The sequence below is a fragment of the Stegodyphus dumicola genome, chromosome X1, assembly GCF_044657685.1.
Source record: "Stegodyphus dumicola isolate Sdum_Otavi_A_Nest chromosome X1, ASM4465768v1".
NCBI lineage: Eukaryota > Metazoa > Arthropoda > Arachnida > Araneae > Eresidae > Stegodyphus > Stegodyphus dumicola.
In genome coordinates, this window is record NC_140780.1 from 200,774,938 (window position 1) to 200,784,059 (window position 9,122).

Here is a 9,122-nt window from a genome sequence, read left to right on the forward strand (position 1 = left end):
AACAGTATAAAGACTTCATGTCCGAATATTTATCACTTGGACACATGGAAGAATTATCCGATGATAATCCAGATAAAGTAAATTTTCGTTATTATATACCTCATCATCACGTGCTAAAAGAATCCAGTCTTACCACAAAATTACGCGTCGTTTTCAATGCTAGTGCCAAAACTACATCAGGGATATCGCTTAATGACACGCTAATGAATGGTCCCAAGGTACAAGACGACTTATTTACTATTCTTTTGAGGTTTAGATGCTATCCCATAGCCATTACTAGTGACTTATTGAAAATGTATCGACAAGTTCAAATTCATGATGAAGATCGCGATTACCAAAAAATATTTTGGAGAGATGATCCATCGAAGCCGATTAAAACTTACAGGTTGTGCACAGTTACGTACGGCACTACTTCCGCTTCATACCTGGCTACTCGCGTACTCAAACAACTAACAATTGAGGAAGGAACTAAATTCCCAAAGGCAGCTGAAATAATATTACACAATTGTTATATTGATGATGTCCTATTTGGTTCAGACACAGTAGAAGACGCAGTAGAGTTAATTTCACAACTGAGTGAACTTTTACAAAAAGGTGGCTTTCAATTTCATAAATGGTGTACTAATGATCGCTCGATTTTGGAAACTGCTTTGAGTGCTCGGAACTCAAATTCTTCATGTGCAGTAGTTGATACTAAATCAATAAAATTATTGGGTTTGGAGTGGTATCCAACGCAAGACGAGTTTACTTGCCACTTTGGAAATCTCGAAAACAGAGAGTGTTCTACTAAAAGAATAATTTTATCTTCTATTTCGAAAATCTTTGATCCACTTGGTTGGTTAGCACCTTTTATAGTTGCAGCAAAAATCTTGCTTCAAGACATATGGAAATTACAAATCTCGTGGGATGATCCCTTGCCAGATGAAATCAATCAAAGATGGAAAATCTATTGTGAAGATATCGCAAATCTTGAATGCATTCATATTCCTAGGAGAGTATTATTGCCCAAATCTACAAATGTAGAACTTCATTGTTTCTGTCACGCATCAGAGAAAGCTTACGCCGCAGTAATTTATTTAAAGTCTTCAAATCATTCTTCAATTTCGGTGCAGCTACTAACATCAAAAACTCGCGTAGCTCCCCTGAAAGTAATCTCTATTCCTCGTTTAGAACTCTGCTCTGCAATTCTATTAGTGCATTTGGTTCAAGCTGTGCAGAATTCATTGCAAATTCATGTTGGCAGTATTTACGCATGGAGTGATTCAATGATAGTTTTGTCCTGGATACAATCAGAACCAACACGCTGGCAAACATTTGTAGCCAACCGCGTTTCAGAAATTCAATCAGTCTTACCTTCATCGCATTGGAATCACATAAAAGGAAAGGAGAATCCAGCTGATTGCGCATCAAGAGGTCTTTTGCCTTCAGAGCTTTCTACTCATGACTTGTGGTGGACAGGTCCTCAGTGGCTTAATTCAAATAATATTCCGTTCTCTATCAACTTACCATTTTCAGAAGAGTCTTTAAGGGAACAACGGAAAAATATTTCTTGTTCAATTGGAACAGTCGCTTCGCAAATTCCAGTCCTTAATGAAGTTTCATCATTTTTGAAACTTAAAAGAATCATCGCATGGTGTTTTCGGTTTGCGAATAATTCAGCTAAATCTACCGCAACAAGACTTAAGGGTTACCTTAAAACCGAAGAATTGCAATACGCTAGAAATGCAATTGTTAGAGTAGTTCAAATGGATGAGTTTTTTAATGAATATAATCTTCTGAAAAATAATCAACCGTTAAACTCAAATAGTAAGATCCTTTCTTTGAACCCGTTTATCGATAAGAATGGACTTATACGCGTTGGAGGAAGATTAAGACAATCCAACATCGCGCAGGACAGAAAATATCCTATTTTGTTGCCCAAGAAACATCACATAACACAGATTATAGTGAATCATTTTCATATATTCCATCTTCATGCAGGCCCCCTGCTATTGCTATCAGTAATTAGAAGAGAATATTGGATAATCCACGCTAGGTCAGTTGTAAGACAACAGATTTGGAAATGAGTGAAATGTCATCGTGTACGAGCTAAAACATCTACCCAGATAATGTGTGATTTACCATCGTCTAGAGTCGTTCCGTCAAAGGTTTTCTCCAAAGTTGGAATTGACTACGCCGGGCCATTTCAAGTGAAGCCCAGGCAAGGTCGAGGAGTAAAACCAATGAAATGCTACATTTGTGTATTCGTGTGTTTTACTACAAGAGCTATACATATTGAATTAGTAGGTAATCTTACATCAGAATCATTTATTGCCGCTTTAATGCGCTTTGTGTCTCGAAGAGGAAAACCAGGAAGATTTTCCTAGCTCAGATAATATTGTGCGTATCGTGAAGATCAAAACCGCTAACGGAGTTTTGAAAAGGCCAATTCACAAACTTAGTGTTTTGCCTATCAACGATTAAGTTTTTTTCCTAAAGCATTATAACTTTGTACTTTGCTTTAGCTATATAAGTTCCTGAATTGTATCAAGGCTTCTGTGCATCTGTTTTGAGAACAATTTAGTTTCATTGCATAATTTCATATTATGTTTTCTTGTGAATATTTTGATGATACATTTTTGCATAATTTAATATTGTTATGATAATTTCATTTTGTAAAAGCTATTTATTTTGAAACGATGTTTCAACGCCGGGCGGAATGTTTCAGCCACCAGAGCTCTCTGCCTGTCTGTGAGATATTATTTCGCAATGCGCAGATTGTATGCGTAGTTCGCATTTTGTTCTTGCATTCTTAAAAACCGCTAATTGTAACTCTGTCGTTTTACTTTGTGCTGTGTTGTGTTCGAAAGTTAAAACCGCCGAATAAAGGTTAAATTTTACAGTCCACTCGCAGTGATGTATTCTTAGGTTTATTAATTTAAAGTTAAGATACCGCTTCGCAACAACTGGTATTCCGAAAATCGCCAATGTGAGAGAACACAGTATCAAACTGAAACCTGGAAGTATGCCAAAAAAGCGCAAACCGTATCGAATACTTGAAGTTCCAAGAAATGAAGTTGATCGTCAAATAGATAAGCTTTTACAGCTAAAGCTAATCGTTGAATCAGAAAGTGAATATGTGCATCCAGTAGTTTATGTATCAAAAAAATATAACGGTAACATGTGCAGACTAAAAGACTATGCTGAGTTTATTGATGACGTGACTTAAAATGACATGATTATATTCCCCAGTGAGTGAAGCATGACTGACGTTATGAACTATGAACTATAAGACATTTTGACTGTTTAGTTTGATTTTTTTTTTTTTTTTTTTTTTTGCTGAAATGCTAATTTTTTTCCCTAACGTTATGTTATAAGTTTAAAGATTTAGCTAGGGTTTGCTAAAGTATTATGTTTAATTTTAAATGATTAATTTGTATTGTCTCGTTTATATGATAACTGCTTATATGATTATGATTATGTGAAGGATTTAAGTTTGAAAAGTTAATTGAATGTTACATCCTTTTTAAATGAATAGGAGTACTGAATTTATGTTGAAGTAATTTTAATTTAAAATGGTAAGAATTGGTTAATTAAGTTCGAAAATTTCATGAATGTTATTTTATTTTGTTTCAAGAAATGTTTATATATGTGGATTTGACAGGTCATTGAAAGACGCAATCAAATCTTTTCGAGGGGAGGTGTCATGACGTGATGACCACGCATGCGCAGTTTAGCCGAACGGCCTGCAACGCCTCTCTCTCATGAGACTTACTAGAGAAGAGTAGTTAGTAGGTAGTAGCGAAGTAAAGAAGGAAACGTGCTGTATGTCAGCTTAGATGCAAAATACGCAGTTATACTTGTGTGTTAATCGTTTGTACTTATTATTTTATTTTGTGTGTTAATAAAGTTTTGTGCTGTTAAAATGGCTGGTTTATGCAAGGCCCACATTACGATACACCTACGGTAGGAATTAAATACATATTCAGAATCTACAAGCCCAACAAGAAGGATATGACACAACTGTAATGTAAGATTGGTAAAATGTAAAGCACTCGTAAGTCAAACGGAAAGCGATGTATGTATTAAGAAATTGTGAAACCAAACGTATATTAGAGGATACTGTAATGTTTTTAAGATTTAAATAAATTATTCAGGGTTTTAAGGTAAGAAGAATAATAACTTTGCAAGACTAGTTTCCAAAGTTTAAATATAAAACTTGCTTCTTCAACTGCGGAAGTACAAATGATGAAAGTGAAGCCTGTGCTCAGGTGATAACAATGAGAGAAAGGAAGGTCAAGATACTTGCCCTTTCCCTATTCACATCTTGTGCATATTTAAAAAAATAAGATTTTCTAAACCATTTAAAAAACTAGGAGAACTATATCCCAAGTAGCACATGACGTTGCAAACTGGTCCGAGAGGTTGCAAAGTGGTCATGGTAACTTTTACGACGTCTTTACAACATTGCGAAGACGCAAAATATTTGCCGTTGCATCTTGGCAATATGTCGACGTCGCTGAAATGAAGAGAGACTAAATATGCCCTTTCAAGGATATGAAATCCGCATAAGATTTACTTTGCAATGTTTCACTACTTTATTTCATCTAAATATATTTATCTAAGGTAGATTCATCTAATGAAATATAAATACTTTTGATTTATTAAATTTAATTAGTATTAAAAATATGTGCTAAATAATTGTTTAAAATTTTGTTAAAATAATTAATGCTTAAAATATTTTTTATAAATATTATAGCAAAATATTTAAAAATGAAACTAATCTATAAAGTAAGTTAAGTTACGCAATTTATATATTTTGAAAATTCATATTTCCGAAATCAATGCAAATCATGTTAGGAATTATTTCACTACTGAAATATGACTTTATTTATTATTTTTGACTTAAGGACGAATTTATTTGAATTAATACGTTAACATTATATGAAACATTTTAACGCATACAGTGGCAAAAGGTACAATTTTCGCGAAGATATGATTGTGCGTGAAGATGTATACACGGATAAAAATTGGGCTATTTTAAGAATTCCGAGAAAACATCCAATGTTAAAAGACGATGCATATTTAACAGCTTTCCAATATATATGACGGAAAATTCATAGACAGTCAGGAGAAGCAAAACGGTACATTATTTACTGGATGGCTTATAGTATAAACGAACATCTCGAGATTTGAGTGCTTTGGCTAGCTGCCAAATTTGAACAAGTAACTGCGCATTTAATTGAGATTCTAGCAGTTCTTTCAAGTAATTTGGTAAAGATGCCATCTGCAAGGCATTTGAAAAGACTGACTTCATGTTTGAAATTGAATCAAGCAATGACTGATATAAATAATATTGCTTATATTAAAAGTAAATGTCAATCAAAGAACGCATTGTGAATCTTCTCATCATTCTGTATCTACTTACTTCAACTGCCTTCAGCGAGTGAAATTCCATTGCTGTGAGCTCCTGCTTGGAAGCCTCTGAATTGAGGAGAAATCGTGAGAAAGCTGAATTTGTTCTTATTTTGTTTGTGAATATCTGTTCTACAAGAAATATTACAATGCTAACCGTGAATATAGTGTTGTGTTTTGGTGTTTTATGATTACATTTTCCAGTGATTAAAAAGCTACAGTGTCTCAAAAAAGTGGTGGGACACTTGTGCTTTACGAAAGGAAACTGTAGTAAAATAAAATAAAAAAACATGTAAAAATTTTTTGTGGGTGTGTTTCATACTTAAATTTAGTAACAATTATTACATAACATACATTTTCTCAAAATATTAAAATAGCAATTTAATAAAAATAGAATTGTTTAGAACGGAGCAAAAAATGGCTCACATAAGTGATGGGACACTTACTTTTCCATCAAATATTTATTCAAAAATTTTACTTCTTAAAATGTTTTAATATTTTGTTGGATTTCCTTTTACTTTTAAAACGTGATTTAATCTTCTTGGGATGGCTTCGACTAATTTTTTTTTTTTTTTGTGATTTCTGGAGTGATTTTACCCCTATTCTTCTTGAAGCAGTGATTTTTTTTTTTTTTTTTTTTTTTTTTTTTAAGAAATGGTGTGTGCGAATTCTTGATTCCAATGTTTGCCAAATATTCTCTATGGGATTTAAGTTTGGAGATTGTGGTGGTGTTTTTATTATTTCAGGACAGTTATACAGCAGCCAGAGTCTAACGTTCAAAGCAGTGTGCTTGGGGTCATTGTCCTGGTAGAATTTAAAATCGTTATGAAGGGTCAATTTTCGTGCTGAAGATTTCAAATTTTGATTTAAAATGTCAATATACTTGTACTGATTCATTAGTATACTTTCAATAAAAACAAGATTACCAACTCCAGCGGACGACATACACCCCCATACCATAACTCCTCCTCCACCATGTTTTACTGTTGGCACCAAGTTCTGTTTGTTTGCGAAATTATTTCTTGGGTTTTCTCTACACCAAGATTCTACCGTCAGAACCAAATATATTAAATTTACTCTCATCAGCAAATATAACTTCATTCCAGTAATCAGAGTTCTTATTTATGTTGGATTTTGCGAAAGCCAGTCTGAGTTTTCTATTCTTACGAAGAATTTTTTCCTGGCTGCTCTACCGTGACATCCAGCTGATCGAATTACTCTTCTAATAGTCTCAGGATTAACAATTATTCAATATAATGCTTGTAAATTAGCAGCAACTTTAGGAGCACTCATTCTTCGATTTTTTTAAATATTTTGAACAATAATTCGCTTTATTCCATTGGATAGCTTTGATGGTCGGCCAGGTCTTCTTTTATCCTGAATCATATGATTCTTTTTATATCGTTTAATGATATTGAAAACTGTTGAATGACTCATGTTAACTGTTTCAGCAGTTTCTCTAATAGATTTTTCACGTTCAATATGCAAATTAATAACTAATTTTCGAATTTCAGGAAAAGTTTCTTTTCGTTTAGCATTCATGGCTGCACAGAGCTAAAAAACACAAAAATTCCAAAACAAACTGGAGAGAAAGACTGCAGACGATTTTATAAATTATTGCTAATTGCTTTTGAGTAAAAATAAAAACCCAAAAAAATATTTTTATCGTAGTACGTAGTAGTATCTAATGGTGTCCCATCACTTATGTGAGCCATTTTTTGCTCCGTTCTAAACAATTGTATTTTTATTAAATTGCTATTTTAATATTTTGAGAAAATGTATGTTATGTAATAATTGTTACTAAATTTAAGTATGAAACACACCCACAAAATATTTTTACATGTTTTTTTTATTTATTTTATTACAGTTTCCTTTTGTAAAGCACAAGTGTTCCATCACTTTTGTGAGACACTGTATATGGAATCTGCAATCTCTGATGTATGATAGCAAAACTAGTGTTAAGGAAACATTAGCATTTCTATGAAATATTGTAATCTATAATTATGTGATATTTAGTTGTGTAATATTAAAAAGCACTAAATATTTTTTATTGATTGCAAATTGCAGTTTTATTACTTTTTGTTTGGTATCTATTCTTCCAAACACTGTGTAATTCGCGTTTTTTTTAAATATCGCCATTATGTATTTTTATTAGATTATCTCAATAATTGAATGTTGGAAATTAGGTTTTATTTTTTATTAAATTTAAGTATATTCCATTTTCTTCGCTTACTTTTTATGTGCTTGTGATAACAAAGAAATTCATAATAAATAGAAACAAAAAGTTTCATCATATGCTATTTAACGAAGAGCTTACTTTAACGTACTATATCCTATACTATATTATTTAAATTACTTCTGTACAGTAACAAAAGGAAAGTTACCGATTATAAAAAGTGCATGAAATAATCATTGTAATCTACCACTATTCTAAAATGTAGAAACTAAAAATAAGTAAATACATTAACATATGATCGAAAGAAATGGTGTTAAGAAACATCAGCTTTACAAGTAAATACTGCAATCCATAATTTTTTCACTTTTAATTGCTTACTATTTAAAAAACACAAACATTTTTTTATTAATTGGAAATTTTAGTTCTGTCACCTTCCTTCTGCTATTTATACTTTCAAACACTACAAGTTCATGTTTTTTCTTAAATAGTGCTGTCATGTATGTTATTTGTTAGGTTATTATTTCATTTTAGATATGAATATGGCAAGTTATTAGATTTAGGTATATTTTTGTATAAAATACTTTTGATTACATTTATTAACTACTTTATACAGTCTTTCATTTGCATATCTTGGAGATATTAGAGGTTAATGGTTATATTTTTTACTGTGAAATGCGAATAAATTTATACTTGAGTTCAGGTAAAATACTGATTATGTTACCTTAAGAACAGCTTCCTAATTTATCATGACAGGGGCAATTTTCAATGTATCTGAGATTTAACAGAAATAAATGTGATAATGCTGTGATCAGAAACGCTCTTTTTTTTACCCACATATATATCTTTACTTTTATTTATGTCTAATCGAGTTTTATTTACTTAAACCTACTACAGTCAAAAGTCGCTAATTCGGACACCCATAATCCAGACCTCAAAGCTAAACACTTTCTGCGCATGCGCCGCGTTCACACATGGGCATAGGCGTTTACGCGTGCGAGTAAGACCTTTATGACTGCGCATATGCGTGTGCGCAGAATACGTTTTCGCATGCGCATTTAATGTACAATGGACGGTATAAGCTAAAATTATCTAATTATCTATTTCAGTTAATGTTGATATTTCAGTTGCGTTGTTCCTTAATCTTCGAATTGGATCCGGCTTATTATTTTTTGCAGACTGTAAGAGCAATTTTATAAAAGTAAGCTTGAACTTTCGATTATGTCAAATAGAATTTCCGATGCTGGAGCTCCCAAAGGATCTACAAAACGAAAGTATGTTTCAATGTCCATCAAACAAAAAGTGGAATTTCTGCAAAAAATGGATAAAGTTATGAAGAAAGTGACAGAGAGGTGATTTGTTTCTCTAATCATTGCGAAATCTGTTTATCAATTTCACGCTGCTCTGTGGGGGGGGGGACGTCGCAGCGCGCAATGAACTGGAAGTTGATCTGTCAGCACTATCCTTATCTTCAGGGAAGATATTTTTATTTTATTCAGCTTATAATTCCTTACTAAATGCAGTATTTCATCTCCTTGTACTCCATCTTTGATAT